We start from the raw sequence: 17,458 nt of genomic DNA, 5'->3' as shown, positions 1-17,458 counted from the left end.
GGGGAGGGGGCAGAGGAAGAGGGAGAAGCAGACTCCCTGATGAGCAGGGATCCTGACACAGGGTTCGATTCCAGGACCCCGGGATCATGACCTGAGCCAAAGGTAGATGCTTAACTGACTGAGCCACCCAGGCACCCCCGTGCCTCCCCTTTTTGGTTAATACTCTACAAGGTGCAGCCCTGGTTGTTCTCTACTTAGCTCTGCTTTCTTCCATCAACTGTGCTAAATCCCAGAATTTGTTCTGGGAATATGTAACAGCAAGAAATTGTTGATTCTTCAGTGTAAATGGGGACACATGGGCTCGAGCCCTAAATCCTGTAGCACACCTCAGCAGGAGCCAAAATCTCATGTTTATTCCTGAATTCTAGTCTATGTTTCAAAAACCCTGCTCTTTCAGTCTGCAGCATCTTTTGAGCATTTAAAAAAAAACACTGGACAGCACAAATGGCAGAAAAACGGATATAATGTGGAGGCTTGAGCATTCAATCAGAACCTTGGACAGCGACACCAAATGGGACATTTTAGCTACTGTGGCTTGGGACCCGCCCATGAGCGGGGGAAGGTGGTGTATGTAAGTGATATAAGCAACCTGTGGACCTCCTTATTAGTGGAACAAAGTGCCTGCTCCAGAGAAAGACAAAACGTACCTGAAGAGCAGGGCAAATGTCAGGCGGGGTGTACTGAATGTGCACCCACCAAAGCTTTTATTTCATCCTGGACCAGAACTCTTCCTGTTTCAAATTCACAGACAGCAACACCAGGTGTGGTTTTCTCAGAGGGCCGAAATGCCTCCTTAATAGGGGCCATAAGCTTATGTGTTGGAATGTGGACAAGCAGTTAAAGAGTGCAATGTACAGTTCCTGAGGTGGATGATTGTTATAAAACATTCTCCTTAGAAATTTCTGCTCTCCGGGCACCTGGGTGGCTCAGTCGTTAAGCATCTACCTTCGGCTCAGGTCATGATCTCAGGGTCCTGGGATCAAGCCCCACATCGGGCTCCCTGCTCAGCGGGAAGCCTGCTTCTCCCTCTCCCACTCCCCCTGCTTGTGTTTCCTCTCTCGCGCTGTCTCTCTCTGTCAAATAAATAAATAAAATCTTTAAAAAAAAATTTCTGCTCTCATTACAAATTGAGGAGTGTTGTCCAAAATGATGAACTACCCTTGGTGCCTTGGTTTGGATTTCCCCCAGATCAGACCCTGTAATGGTTAATTTTATGGATCAACTTGACTGGACCATGGAGTGCCTGGTTGTTTGGCCAAACTTATCCTGGTGTGTCTGTGAGCGTGTTTTGGGATGAAATTAACATTTTACCAAGTAAACTACATAAAACAGTCTGCCCCCGATAATGTGGGTGGGCCTTATTCAATCCGTTGGAGGCCTAAATAGAACAAAGGGCTGACCTTTCTAAGAGTAAGAGAGCATTCTCCTGCCTGACAGCCTTTGAACTGGCACATTGACTTCCTGGTTCTATAGCAGCTCCCTGGCTACAGACTTAAACTGCAACACTGGCTCTACAGATTTTGAACTCACCAGTCTCTATTATTGTATGAACGATTTCCTTGTAATCTCTCTCTCTCTATATATAGATGTAGATGTGGATATAGATCTAGGTACAGATACAGATCAATCTATTTATCCTGTTGTTTCTATTTATCTAGAGGACAGACCCTCAGAGAAGAACATGGGTCCAGGTGGTTTTTTTGAGAGGTGATCCCAGGAAGCACACATAGGGGATGGGGAAATGAGACAGGAAGATAGAAAGGCTAAGATAGGGTACATTAATTAGAAGATTACCACAGTGGGAGATGAGGGCTCAAATGTTCTGAGCACCCTCTATGAAACTGTGTGGAGGGCATCTCAGAATTGTTCTACCACAGGCTGGGAGACTAGGGCATTAATTCACCATTCTCCCTTTCTCTATTGTTGGGAGTTGTTTTGGGGGCATTAACTCTCTTGCCCTTTGAGTTACTCCTGTGTGTGGCTCAGGAAACTCCTCTGATGCTGCAGAAAGCCATAAGGCAGAGAGGCAGGCACTTGGGGGAGGGAGATGCTCTCATGGTAGAATCTGTTTATCACAGCTGCAGATGAACTCAGAGCTGGGCCCAAGGGATATTGGATAAGGCACCAACAGTGCATGCTTCACTTGGCTACTCCATCCCATGTACAACCAGAACTTTGTAACTTAGAAAATGTGCATGAGCTCATAAAGCTTAATACATCGGGGGGGGAAAATAGCGTATTATATCGGGAAAGAAAGTCATACCATAAATACACTAATAATACCTGTAATACGGGTATTCAACCTAGCAATACAAAACTCTCCTTATTCTTTTTTTTTTCTTTAAGATTTATTTATTTATTTATTTGTGAGAGAGAGAGAGAGAGCAGGCGCGCATGAGTTGGGAGAGGGGCAGAGGAAGAGGGAGAAGCAGGCTTCCCGCTGAGCAGGGAGCCCGATACAGGGCTCGATCCCAGGACCCTGAGATCCTGACCTGAGCTGAAGACAGATGCTTAACCGACTGAGCCACCCAGGAACCCTCTCCTCAGTATTTTTCACTCTAGTAGACAGTATCATGGAAGTCTGCAGTTGTATTTGAATAGTTTATTCCTTCGTTGTTTTTATTCAGGGTATTAAAGCACAATCTTCCACAACGAATCCTCTCCATTATGCCTCTAGACCACTGAAGAGGATCCATATCCAACACCAAGAGATCCAACTTTTACCTAAGTTAGTTTAGATAATTCTGTACAACATTGCAGGTATAAGCCTCTGAGGGCACAGCTACTGACACTTTCCAACCTTTGTCTTATCGCTTTCTGTTATGCTATTATTAACATTCCTTCACCACAAGTAAGTATCTGTCAGGCCCCTGTTCCTAGCCTGTTTTAAATGGACTGAGGTGGCTTTCCCAGTGCACTTGCAGTTCATTTCAGAACTGACATATTCAAGAATGTCATGCATTTCCATGTGATTTATTTCATGGAATCTGCTGGGAGGGGTGGTTAGTGATTTCAAACTCTAAATCTAATGAGCCACATCTTCATGAATTTAGAGTCGTTCTTTGGGAGTAATTTCTGTCAACTGGCAATAGCAGTGGGCTACCTCACTGGTGGTGAGGTTTTGGTGGCCCACTCTTCTCACTAGATTTCATACCAGGGCTTGAGGCAGCCTCTACTACACTCTAGCAGACAATTTCTCCAGATATCTTCTCCCCCTCCCCCATCCCCCATCAGTTTCATTACATTACTGCTGTCATTTTCAACAATCTGCTAAGGGTTCCAGAGCCACCCTCCCTTATGTATGCAAACCTTGGCAGCTTTCTTAGGTCTCTGTCCCACTGCTGGTGACAGCCTTAGGGCTGCTAAAAACTTAGTTTTCAAATTTTGCTTTTCACCAGAGGCATCCTTACCCAGAATAGGGTTTGATGACTCCCAGAGAACTTTTCTGTCTCCTGGCTTTGATTCCTACCTGGCAAAGCCATTTTTTTATAGCCTGTCTGTTGAGATACTATGGCCTGGGAGCACCCATCAACCAGCAAGACTTCCAGTCCAGTTGAACATGTTCCACCTGTGCATGACCCTAGAATGCTACCGAGGCAAGGACTCATGCCAAGTATTGGCATCTTAAGGTGTCAAAAAACTCTTCCACTAAAATTTTCATCTGGAGCCACTGATAACATTGAAATCTGTCTCATTCCCAAAGTTTCATGAGCAGTGGGTTCTACCTACTCAAAATGCTTCCTAAAGTGATAATTTGTCATTATATTTTTAAAGATTATTTATTTATTTATTTGACAGAGAGAGAAAGAGAGAGAGGGAGAAGCAGGGGGAGTGGGAGGGAGAAGCAGGCTCCCCGCTGAGCAGGGAGCCTGATGCGAGGCTCAATCCCAGGACCCCAGGATCATGAGCTGAGCCAAAGGCAGACGCTTAACCTACTGAGCCACCCAGGAGCTCCAGGTAATTTGTCATTATGATCCAGACATTTCTCTCTGACAGCCAATAAGAACAACTACAGCCACTTTAAACTTGTGTTTACAGTTGACTTATTATTCCATAAGATACTTCTTATAGTCACGTTCATAATTACATCTGTGACGGGGCCTTAATAGTTAACATGGAGTACACCAGCCCTACTTAAAGACTTAAAAAGATATATGAGCAATTTTGCTCTATTTCTCTCATGCACCATTCCAGAAAATTGCCTAACAAATGACTAGCCATGATTAAGGTAAAACAAGCTGGAAGGCTGTGTAACCTCATTCCCAGTCTCATTAGTATTTAAACAGTCATGCATGAATGGCTTCCCCAACCTGTTTTCTAAAAACCATGGTCCACTTCCAAAGGTGACTCCAGAGATTTGCATCTCCGTCCCCAGGGACAGCCATAGCTGTATTTGATCAAGATGGGCTGGGCTATTATGCAGCAATGTGACCCCCAAATCTCAATGGATTAATGTAACTATGTTTATTTCTTGCTTACTTTTTAAAAAGGATTTTATTTATTTGAGAGAGAGAGACAGACAGACAGAGATAGCAACAGAGATAAGCAAAAGAGAGAGAGAGAGCATTAGTGGGGAGGAGAGGGAGAAGCAGTCTCCTGCTGAGCAGGAAGCCTGACATGGGATTCGATCTCAGGACCCTAGGATTATGACCTGAGCCTAAGGCAGACACTTAACTGACTGAGCCACCCAGGTGCCCTCTTGCTTACTTTTCATGTCCACTGAAGATCCATTGGAGGTTTGCTCCACATAGTCACTGAAGGGCTCAGGTAACAATGTCTTATGGCTATAACATGAGAAACAAGAGGGCTTACATTGTCACCACTGGGGAAAAGAGTGCAGGGAGAACTCACATTCCCTTTCCTATGGGTTTGGCCTAGGGTTTGACGTAGTCATTTCTACTCACAACCCATTGGCTGGAACTAGTTTTATGCCCTGTCTAACCGGAAGGCAGCTGGGAAACATGAGTGAGATAATCAGTGAACAGTAAATGTTTTTTCTGTAAGTATTTATTTCATAATGTCAGGATGGCACACCTTGATCAGTGTACCCAAGACAAACATCACAAATGAAATTTACTGTTCAATGTGCATGTATTTAAATTTACTAATCAAGGCAAAATATAATACATTTTTACTAACACATGACTAAAACCCAGAGTCATAATCAAATCCCAACCACATATCTAATAGAGCTTGTTAAATAAAGTAGAAAAAAGAGAAAATGTCTCTCCTTTCCTAGTCTCTGTGCCTTAGAGAATAGCTCAAGTTCCTTAGTTGGGATTCCATTAATATTTGGCTATTCCCTTGCTGGGTGTGGCACTTTATGTTTAGAAAGCTCTGAAGGGTGTATTAGTCAGGGTTCTCCAGAGAAACAAAAATTTATTTTCTCACAGCTCTGGAAGCCGGAAGTCCAAGCTTAGAATGCCAGCATGGTTGTTTCTGGTGAAAGCTCTCTCTTTCTGGCCTGTAGAAGGTTGCCTTCTTACTGTGCCCTCACCTGATAGGGGGAGAGAGAGTGAACTCTCTGGTGTCTCTTCTTCAATTGACCTCAATTGACCTAATTTACTTTTTATTCCAAATACAGACATTGAGGGCTTCAACATATGAATTTTGGGGAGACACAATTCAGTCTATAAATAACAAGCTACTTTTCCAAAGATCTTCTTTCTAGAAGAAACCTTAGAAATCATCAGTAATTCCTTTTTTTTTACAGACTAGGTAATTGAGATTCAGAAGGTGGCTGGCTTATCCATACTACAAATCCTATAATCTACAAATCCCTACAAACAAATTACCTAAAATCCCCACAAAAATACAGTGCGTCTAGGGGCTCCTGGGTGGCTCAGTCGTTAAGCGTCTGCCTTCAGCTCAGGTCATGATCCAGGGTCCTGGGATCCAGTCCTGCATCGGGCTCCTTGCTCAGCGGGGAGCCTGCTTCTCCCTCTCCCACTCCCCCTGCTTGTGTTCCCTCTCTCACTGTGTCTCTCTCTGTCAAATAAATAAATAAAAATATTAAAAAAAAATACAGTGGGGGGCGCCTGGGTGGCTCAGTTGGTTAAGCCACTGCCTTCGGCTCAGGTCATGATCCTGGAGTCCCGGGATCGAGTCCCGCATCGGACTCCCTGCTCGGCGGGGAGTCTGCTTCTCCCTCTGACCCTCCCCCCTCTCATGTGCTTTCTCTCTCTCAAATAAATAAATAAAATCTTTAAAAAAAAATACAGTGGGTCTAACTGGGCTTTCATCAGTTCATTACATTTTACCTTTTACAAGCATTGTTTATACTTACGTCATGAAACCGTTGGCCAATTGGAAATGCAAAACACCAAACAACAACAAAAAAAATCAAAAAAATTTTACCTCAACCGACCCCATGTACTTTCTCTAACTTCAATAAAACTTCTATAACCCAACTGGCCACTTGAGATGATACTGGCTAACAAGGAAAGGCAAAAACTGACAGGAAAAAATAACAAAAAATTACATAAAATTACATCATGCCTTAGTTTAAATTCTCTGTAAGAATTCATTGTTCTTGGAGAAAAAAATCAAGGCTGCCAGATGACTCATCATTTACCCCAATATAGTAAGAATAATTTCTCTATGACCCCATTTGTACCATTAGTTTGTTCTGCTTTCTAAGAAGTTGATAGCCAGTAGGGAAACCACAAATACAGCCATAAAAATTAAAACAACACATTTAGGGGCACCTGGGTGGCTCAGTTGGTTAAGTGTCTGCCTTTGGCTCAGGTCATGATCCCAGGGTCCTGGGATCCAGTCCCGCGGTGGGGGGGGGGGGTCCTTGCTCAGCGGGGAGCCTGCTTCTCCCTCTGCCTGACGCTGTCCCTGCTTGTGCTCTCTCTCTCTCTCTGACAAATGAATAAATAAAATCTTTAAAAAAATATAAAAATTTTAATGGTTAAAACATAAGTCTGTTGAGGGGTGCCTGGGTGGCTTAGTCATTTAAGCATCTGCCTTCGGTTCAGGTCATGATCTCGGGATTCTGGGATCCAGCCCCACATTGGGCTCTCTGCTCGGGGGTGGGGGGGGCGGTGAGTCTGCTTCTCCCTCTCACTCTCCCTCTGTGCTCCTCTCCCTCTTTCTCTCTCTCTCTCTCATATAAATGAATAAAATCTTTAAAAACAAACAAAAAACCCCCAGAAAACACAAGTCTGTTGCGATGCAATGATTCTGCCTCCACATAGTACTGTAACTGAATTCTTTTATTCATTTCCCTTGGTCACAACATGAAATTGTTTTGGCCAAAAATATTCAAGTTCTCCAAACATGCTATTTTTTTTTTTTAAAGATTTTATTTATTTATTCATGAGAGACAGAGACAGAGAGAGGCAGAGGGAGAAGCAGGCTCCCAAGGAGCAGGAAGCCTGATGTGGGACTCGATCCCAGGACCCTGAGATCATGACCTGAGCCGAAGGCAGACGCTTAACCATCTGAGCCACCCAGGCACCCCAAACATGCTATTTTTAAAACCAGCACCTTCAATGTATTCTTTCTTTATCCTGGAAAGACTGAGACATTTTCACTGAAATACCTGCATTGTCTTCAGTGACTCTGAGACTCCGATTCCTCTGGGGGTCCTCAGCTCCCAGGCCCCTGTGCATCTTGGTATGCCACTGAGGGCTCTGTGCCCAGTAAAGTCTCTCTTAGTTCAGCAGATGCGAGGTCCTGGGAACAGATGATCTGGAAGCCACAGGGATAGGTCATACCCCTGGTACAGGGGCAAAGGTAGGCCTGAAATCTGGATAGACTAAAAGGAAAAGAAAGGACCCTGAAAAGTAGAAGAGGAAAAAGAGAGAAAGAGAAAGTGGAGAAAGAAAAACATACACTTCAAGGCAAACGGACATGGGTCCCAGTCCTGGCTCATTGAATTGTTAGCTGTGTCTTCAATGGAATAATCAGGTTGTTATAAGGATTGTAGAGTCTTACAATAAGTGCTCAAATGAGTAGTTCTTACCAAAGCTATTAAGCCAGAGCAGGTACAGAGGGGCTTATGATGTTGGCAGAGTTCCTTTGCTGCTAGATATTGACACATCTTTGTTTAACTATGCTTGAAATCTCTTAAGCAAATAGGTATTGACTAAGCAAAATCATAAGAAGAAAGAATTTCTTCCTTTTCTATCCAATCCCTACTCTTATTTCAGTCTCCTCAATTGGTGCCTCAGGCTTCTTAGGATTTTTGCATTCAGTCAGGGAAACCCAGTGACAGGCAGCTGAATATCAGCCTAAAGGAATTGAAAGGATCATTTTTCCAAGAGAAAGGGGAAAGACTCTTGACAAGGATAAAGACTTGATTTGACCAAGTCTCACTGATTCAACCCTTATCTTAGAGTTCCTCAGAGAAGAAACTCTTTGGCTTGCTAATTTGTCAGGCATTATACATTACTTCTCTAAATGCTTTTTGTTTTTTAATGTTTATTTACTTATTTTTAAGTAATCTCTACACCCAACATGGGGCTCGAACCCATGACCCTGAGATCGAGAGTCACACACTCTTCTGCCTGAGCCAGCCACACACGTGGTCAAATTAAGTCTGACACGTGATGTCAGAAATTCTGACATCAATTTCTAAAACATTCCTAAGGGAAGAAAAGTTCCATCTGTGTTCCTGGTACTGAGCTGTTTCATCTCCTATAATCCTCACAGGAACCTTGGGGAGAAGGTATTATTACTTCCATTGAACAGCCAAGGTATATAACTTATAAGTGGTAACTAACATTTGATGAGTATCTGCCCGAGCTATCTCAATTATTATTACTGGTAATAGTAGCAGCATGGCAGTGATTATCATTTTTGAACACTGTGCATATATTAACTATATATATATGTTAGCTATTATATAGATGATATATAATTCTGTAATTCTGTCTGGTTGGAAAGAGTAAATAAGAATACACACACGTACACACACACACATACTCATTTATCTTTTTCAACTAGACACTCAAAGGAATTATTTAACATGTCCAGAGTCAGACAGCTACTAACTGGTAGAACCAGGGTTTAAAACCATATCCAACCTTATACAGTCCACCCTTAACTGCAATGCTACCCGGCCACATCCCTGCTGTATCAGTGTACTTGAACTGCCATAACAAAATACCACAGACTGTGTGGCTTAAAAAATAGAAATTTCTTCTCTCACCATTCTACAGACTGAAAAGTCTGAGATCGAGATGCCAGAAGAGTAGGTTTCTGGTGAGAACTCTATCCTTGGCTTATAGGTGGCTGCCTTCTTACTGTGTCTTCATAAGGCCTTTCTTCTGTGCATGTGTAAGGGAGGAGAAGGAGAGATATCTCTGGTGTCTCTTCCTCTTCTTATAAGGACACCAGTCCTGTGAAAGTAGGGCCCCATTCTTATGACCTCATTTAACCTTAATTACCTCCTTAAAGGCCCCATCTCCAAGTACAATCACTTTGAGGGTTAGGCTTCAACATATGAATGGGTGGGGGGGGAGGAGGGAACACAATTCAGTCCATAAACTCACCATCCTCAGAGTTAGTAGGCAAGGTTAAGGTGAAGAGAGATTAAGTAACTCTTCCAGATCCAAACAACAGGGAAATAAGTGTTTGAGCTGTGTAAAAATCCAGCCCGTATTCTGTGAATTTCTTCAGAGCAAGGACATGTACTTCTCTTGTATTTTACACAGAGTTAGGGTACAATTTTAGGCTGATTAATTTTTCCAGTACTAACCTTGCCTTACCAAACCTGTTGAATTCAATGTCCAGTATTGATGAGGGTACAAGGACATAGAGTTCTCATGCATTGTGACATGGTAGGGTACCCTCTCTCTGGGAGTCATTTGGTAATGTGTGCTGAATCCTGTAATATGAGTGTACCTTTTGACTCAACAATTCCACTTCTTTGCTATTTATTAGAAGATGGTCATGGATATGTGCAAAAATTTAGGTTCAGGAATCTTCACTGCAGTATTACCTGAAAAACGTAAGTTAAGAAATAAGCTCTGTGCTCAACAATAAATAACATAAATTGTAGTATATCCATAAAATGGAATAAAATTCACCTAATATTGATGTTTTGGAAGAATATGCAAAGCCATGGAACAATGTCGATGACATATTAACTAAAAAAAGACTGGTTAAAATATGACTCTTTTCCATTATAAATGTAAACACATGCTTATGTTTGCACATAACAAAGCCAGTGTTTATAAATGTAATAGGATTATTGGTAACTTATGTTCTTCTTTTCTTTTCATCATACAATGTGCAGACCCTGCTTTTCTAACCATAAGCCAATATTTATTTTGGAAAAAAAAAAACCACTTTTTAAAATTAGGAGTTTCTTGAATAGTTGACTCAAACTTTCTACTGAATTTACCCTTGATATTTGGCAAATTCTTTATATAAAACAAAGCAAGGGAAGTATGTTGGTCTAGAAGCTCAAGAAGTTCAAAGTTAGCAGAGAGCCCTCACATAGACCTCCCACCCTTTTATTTAAATAGACTGTTTTTTAGAGCAGTTTTAGGTTCACAGCAAATTTGAGTACAAAATACAGAGTTCCCATATAATTCTAACCCTACACACGCACCGGCTCCCCCACTATCAGCATCGTGTGGCAGAGTGGTACATTGTTCCCATCAGTGAACCTACACTGATACATCATTATCAACCAAAGTCCGTAGTTTATATTGGGGCTTACTCCTGGTGTTATACATTCTATGGGTTTTGTCAGACACAATTGATTTTCCTTAAAGAATTAATTTTATTAAAATCAGTTTCATAATTACATCTAGTGCTTACTGGGAAGGGTGAAACAGTGTTGAAAGAGCCAACTGGGATTGAAGGAAGACGGCATCGTTGTCACTGTTCCTTCTTACCTAAGGAAGGTGGTCCTAACACAGCAGGGGTCTTCCAGAGGGTGGTCCAGCTCTACTCCCTCCGCACCAGTCTGCAAAATATACTTACATGGGATTTCTGGACTCCTCTTGCGTCACCCACCAACACAGGAGGCCCAGCCTGGCATCCTTTGTGGCATAGTAGCCTCTCAGTCCTCTGAGGTCCCCACCGTGCATCTAAACTCTATGTTCAGTTAAGAATTACCTGAGGATGGGGCCTGTCCTTCCCCTTCCCTTACAGAATACAGGGAACAATCCTGGATGGCCTTCGTTATGTCCCAAACCTCCTCTCCTTGCCAAAGTAGACATAACTCAAATTTTCTGAAAATTATGGAAATGTTTGTCTCTGGTTACTGTTTGCTCCCTACCCGGTTAACTGTATAGACGTTGTCCTATATATCTCCCTTCAAGCCTCTAGTCTCCAAAGATGCGACCCCCTCCTGCAACCCGCTTCTGCTCTGTCCTGCCTCATACCACCATGCTGGAGGCTTTTTACTCCTTTCTAAAGTGAAGAATTCTTGTTCTGATCCATTTTGAAGAAAGTGGATTGGGAGGAAGTCCTTCAGCCACACCCTAGACTTCATGATGGTAGACTCAGACCTTTTCAAATAATTCAATTCACTATTTTAATCTATTTATTCATATCTAATCTGGTTCTTGAAAGCATTTAGAGAAGTTTGAAAACATTCCTTATAAAGGTAACAAGCAGATGTGAATATTTGAGATACAACTGAGGTTTCCCACTCTGGGGCTTTCTGGTACCCTTTACTCATGGCACGCTGCCCCCATTTCAGCTGGGAGCTCCTTAATGTATGAGACAGTGTTTTCCTGGGGCCCAGCAGGGAACCTGGTATGGGTGGGGTATGTGCCCTGTTGATGTTTGTTTGCCATGCCTGAGTAGAATCATTCAAAGCAGTTAAGTGAGCAAAATCACTTCCCTTAGACTGCCTTTCACTAAGGAGGGGATTGCAATTAACAAGTCCATCTGCAGGAGCTCTGGGATCTGGTGAAGAAGAGCAGATACCTCTGCACCCCTTTCAGAAATAAGGAAACCAAGGCTTTGTGAGCTTGGGCCGTTTGTCCAATGTACACAGTAGAGCTGAAAATAGACCAGTTTCTTGGCTCCTGGTCCCTGCTCTGGCCTCTAAAGTGTATTACCCTGCCTCAGAAATGGACGCATCCTTCCCAGGCTCAGCTGGATTGTGAACTGTCAGGGAGCAAGCTTGGAAGTTTGGTGGGACTCTGAGTAAAGGCTTCTTGCCCACAGAGCCCACAGATAGACAAAATTAGGTGTGGTAGGCTGAAAAATGTCCCTAAAACATATCAAGTCCTAATTCCTGGAACCTGTAAATGTTACCATGTATGGACAAAGGGTCTCTACACATATAATTAAGGATCTTGAGATGGGGAGATTGCCCTGAATTATCTGGGTAGGCTCTAAAGGCAGTCACGTTACTTCATAAGAGAAAGGCAATGGGAGCTTTCACTAACAGAAGGAAAGGTGATGTGACAGAGGCAGAGACTGGAATGACATGGCCACAAGTCAAGAAAAGCTGGAAGCCACCTGAAGCTGGAAGAGGCAAAGAATGAATTCCCCCCCGCCCCCAGAGCTTCTGGAGGAAGTGTGGCCCTGATAATACCTTGATTTTTGTCCCAGTAATACTGATTTTGGACTTCTGTTCTCCATAATTATGAAAGAATAAATTTCTATGATTTCAAGCCACCCAGTTAGTGGTAATTTATTACAACAGTGATTGGAAAATAACACATTAGGATAAGGGGGCCTAACCACCATAAAAGGAATGTTTGCTCCATAGGGCAGAAACTATGAGCTGGTGACCCAGCAGCATTCCCAATTCCCTTTTTATAAGGGAATGTGTGTGTGTGTTTAGGAATTTTAGGGCTGCACAGGTTCACTGAAGGTAATATAGTCCAGAGGGACATAACAAAATGACAGAAAACCACGTCACCAGAAAGATACAGTCCTCCTTATTCATGGATTCGTATTTGTGAATCTGCCATTAAAAGATTAAAAATATTTTTAATGGGAATAGGTTTTTCTCCCACCTTCTAAACTGTCATATTTAGGGTTATAGGTAATACTTGCTGAATTATGGAGTACTTCATCTAGGTATAAATTGTATATAACCTTCAGCGTTTGAAGTATGGCTTTGTTGCTACTGTTAGGTTTCAGTGTGTATACAGTTTACATCTAATTTGAGTTTGTTTTTCTTGAGTTTGGTTTGGTTTTGGTCACAAATTACTAGATAATAGTAAGCTATTTGCTGGTGTTGTTAAGTAATGCACCATATTTGTTTTCTATTTAACTTTTGACTCCCTTGACCCATTTCTCCCACCCTTCACCCTGTCTGGCAATCACTAATCTGTTCTCTGTATGAGAGTTTTTTCGTTTTATTTTTTTTTATACCACATGTAAGGAAGATCATATGGTATTTGTCTTTCTCTGACTTATTTCACTTAGCATAATGCCCCTGTGGTACATCCTGGTTGTTGCAAATGGCAAGATTTCATTCTTTATGATTGAATTAATGTAACAATTTTAATATCAATAGTGTACAAAACCTTTGCTATGTCTGCTCCTCACTTTGTTGCTTTAGTCATAAATTACATCTTTATATATTGTGTGCCCATAAACACAGATTTACAGTTACTGTTTTAGGCAGCTGTCTTAAATAAGGAAAAAAGTTACAGGCAAAAAAATACATTAATACTGCCTTTTACCCCTATCTATTATAGTTACTTTTACTGGCATTATTTCTTTGTGTGGATTTGCCATACTATCTAGTGTCCTTACATTTTAGTGTTTAGCATTTCTTGTAGGGAAGGTCTACTTGTGACAAACTCAATTTCTGCTCATTGAGAATGTGTTTTGTCTTCGGGGGGGGGCGCTATTTATTTGTAGAAATTTTTAATTCCAGTATAGTTAACATAGTATTGTATTAGTTTCAGGTGTACAATATAGTGATTCAACAATTCCATACACCACCCAGTGCTCATCAGGACAAGTGAACTCCTTAACCCTATCACTTATTTCACCCATCCCCCCACCTACCTCCCCTCTGGTAACCATCAGTTTGTTCTCTATAGTTAAGAGTCTCTTTCTTGGTTTGTCTTTTTTCCCTTCTCGTGTGTATGTTTGTATGTTTTGTTTCTTAAATTCCCATTGAGTGAAATCATATGGTATTTGTCTTTCTCAGACTTATTTTGCTTAACATTATACTCTCTAGTTCCATGTTGTTGCAAATGGCAAGATTTCACTTTTAATGGCTAAATAATATTCCACTGTATATCTTCATTTTTCAAGTAGTTTTTCCAGACATTGAAGTCATAGTTAACAGGTTTTTTCTTTCACCTCTTTGAATATATCATTCCATTGTCTTCTGGTCCCCATGGTGTCTGAGGAGAAATTAGCTGTTATCCTGAGAATCACTTGCACATGAGTAGTAGCTTTCAAGATTCTCTTTGTCTTTCAAAGTTTGATCATGTGTCTAAGATTGGATCTGAGTTTATCCTACTTAGAGTTCATTGAGCTTCTTGTATGTGTAGATTTGTGTTTTCATCAAATTTAGGAAGTTTTTAGGGATGCCTAGGTGGCTCATTTGGTTAAGCATCTGCCTTTGGCTCGGGTCGTGATCCTGGGGTCCTGGGATCAAGTCCCACGTTGCGCTCTCTGCTCGGTGGGGAGCCTGCTTCTCCCTCTGCCCGCTGCTCCCCCTGCTTGTGTGCTCTCTCACAAATAAAATCTTAAAAAAAATTTTTAGTAAGTTTTTAGCTATTATTTCCTCAAATACTTTCTGCCTTTCTCTCATCTGGGACTCCCATTATACACATGCTGGTCTTTTTGATGGTGTCCTACACATCTCTTAGGTTCTGTTCATTCTTTAAAAAATTTTTTTGTTACTTAGACTGGATAATTTCAGTTGGTTTATCGTCAAGTTCACTGATTCTTTCTTCTATCTGTTCAACTCTGCTGTTGGACCCCTCTAGTGAATCTTTCATTCCAGTTACGCTTTTCAGCTCAATTCTATTTGACTTGACTTTTTATTTCTATCTCTTCATTCCTATTCTCTATTTGGTAAGATTTCTTATGGTTTCCTTTAGCTCCTCAAATATTTTTCAAATAGCTGATTAAGTCATTGTCCTGCATGTCCAATGTCAGGGTTTCCTGGGGGACAATTTCTATTATTTCCTTAGGTATGGGCCATATTTTGTTTCTCTACATGCCCCTGTAATACTTTTGTTGTTGAATACTGGACATTTTGAATATTTTAATGTGGCAACTTTATAAATCAGGTACTATCCTCCCCACCCCAGGGTTTGTTAGTGATGTTTGTTGTCATTGTTTTTGTTTGTTTGTTTGTTTGTTTGTTTGTTTTTTGCGAGAGAGAGAATGAGAGACAGAGAGCATGAGAGGGAGGAGGGTCAGAGGGAGAAGCAGGCTCCTCGCCGAGCAGGGAGCCCAATGCGGGACTCGATCCTGGGACTCCAGGATCATGACCTGAGCCGAAGGCAGTCGCTCAACCAACTGAGCCACCCAGGTGCCCCAGTTTGTTGTCATTGTTAACTCAATTGCTCTGTGCATGCTGGTACAACCTTCAATCCTCAACCAGGAATTTCACATCTCTGCCTTAGTATTTACTTCTTGCTTGCAGAGTCTTAAATCAGCTGGATGTGAACCTTTTGAAGTTTTTGCTGAGTAGGTGCACAGCCCTGGATATAAGCATGGCTTTCTAGATACCCAGTAATATGTCAGAGCTTTTCTAAGTCCTTATTCACCAAAGCATCGCATTTCCCAGCGATCTTTGGTTATTCTGTTTTTTTTCCCCCCAACTGTGATCCATTCCCCCAGTCAGCAGCAACTAATACATTTGCCTGTGTTTCTGACAAATGCCCTCTAGGTAACTATCTCAGTACCAGAGAGTTCTGAGTTAGGTAAGACAAAGGCAAACCCTTTGAGATTGTACTCGAAGAAGCCACCAGAAAGTTCAAAAGAAACAAGCACAATTTTTTTGCAAATTAGTTCCATTATACTCACTGTGGTACTGGTATACTCACAGGGAATGTGGCTGTTATCTTCAAGGCCACTGCTAAGCTAGGGGGAGGGGGATGAGACCAGGGTTAAGTTAAAATGCCACAAAGTTGTCTGTTCTTACCAAGAGTCAGCTGTTTCTTCTTGATTATGTTGCCCTGGTCTGTAAGCTTTTAGTTAGTTTCCAGTTCTGAAAAAGTTGACTGTGACCATTTTTGCCAGCTTTTCATTCCTTTTATGGAATGCAGACTTCTGAAGTTCCTTAATCCATTTTGCAGAAGTCTGGATATAAAAGATTTAAAGAACTATATAGGATAGTGTATCCAATAAACCGAAGACATCATATTCAAGTATATGTGGAGCATTTGTAAGAACTGAACAACCCCTGGGTTATAAACAGGTCTCAACAAATTTCAAAGAATTGAAACAATGCATTTTAGGAAAGAAATGTGTTTTCCAACAATAATGGAATTAAAATAGAACTCAATGACAAAAAGACAATTAGAATCTAGCAGCCAGCCAGTTACTAAAGATGGTTATAGAGAACATGACAACATAAGGTTTTCTGGGGCTCTGGTCACATGCATGTCAGATCATCAGATGTCAGGGTTGAAATGCAGGAACATTAGAAAGGTTCTGGTTTGACCCCACCCTTCCCCTTCACTTATTTATAGGAGACAGAAGACCAAAAAAAGGTCACACAAAACTGTTGGCTGAAATAGTTCTATATCCCAGGACTCTCAACCCAATGCTCTGATACAGGGCTGCCTCAAACCTTCCTTCATCCAGAAGTCTGGGCTGCCAGTATTCACTTTCTCCCTCCACAATCTCGTACCCCCACTGGGAATTCTAGCTTTGTTTCCTGACAGTTTTCCCATTTTCTCCCAAAGAGTAGCACCTTAAAAATAGGCTAATCAGGGCGCCTGGGTGGCTCAGATGGTTGAGTGTCTGCCTTCGGCTCAGGTCATGATCCCGGGGTCCTGGGATCGAGTCCTGTGTCGGGCTCCCTGCTCCTTGGGGAGCCTGCTTCTCCCTCTGCCTCTCTCTCATGAATAAATAAAATCTTAAAAAAGAGGCTAATCAGAGCCCTATTATCTACTACCTAATGATATTTATAATTTCTGATAAGACAATGTTTTAAAGATGAAATAACCACAAAGTTACTTTCTCAGGAAGCAGAAGACTGACTTGTCAGTATATGAACTAATCATGACATTTGGTTAACATACACACCCCAGTCCTTCAATAGTTCCTCCTATACCTCACTGAATCCTGTTTTTTACCCATAAAACTCCTGGATCTTCTGACCAATGGACTCAATAGTACTCTCTTTGCAGTTACCAGGCAAAAGTAAATTGTTCAGATTCTATGTTCGCTAGAGAGTAATGATCTAGTGTGATGAACACTTCAACCTTTTACATACCCATTTGTTTGTAAATTGTAGCTATTGTTATAATTCATTAAGATCATCTCTTAAGTTCTTTTGGGCTTGGAGAGCCTTGGAAACAGCATGGTAGAACACAGTTCATGTTCA

The 17,458-nt window shown here is 41.7% G+C and overlaps 1 long non-coding RNA gene across 1 annotated transcript; it reads right to left on the bottom strand.

The window, feature by feature from the left end:
* Positions 1–7,700: 7,700 nt before the first annotated feature.
* Positions 7,701–13,217, bottom strand: LOC118016522. The gene is made up of 3 exons (XR_004680849.1): positions 10,780–13,217; positions 9,161–9,952; positions 7,701–7,765 (listed from the first exon to the last, which is right to left on the bottom strand). It is a non-coding gene; the product is annotated as an uncharacterized LOC118016522 (long non-coding RNA).
* Positions 13,218–17,458: the final 4,241 nt, after the last annotated feature.

This window comes from Mirounga leonina, unplaced genomic scaffold (assembly GCF_011800145.1).
Source record: "Mirounga leonina isolate KUSES-001 unplaced genomic scaffold, KU_Mleo_1.0 Mir_104, whole genome shotgun sequence".
NCBI classification, from domain to species: domain Eukaryota; kingdom Metazoa; phylum Chordata; class Mammalia; order Carnivora; family Phocidae; genus Mirounga; species Mirounga leonina.
This window is presented reverse-complemented; position numbering and strand designations above follow the sequence as displayed.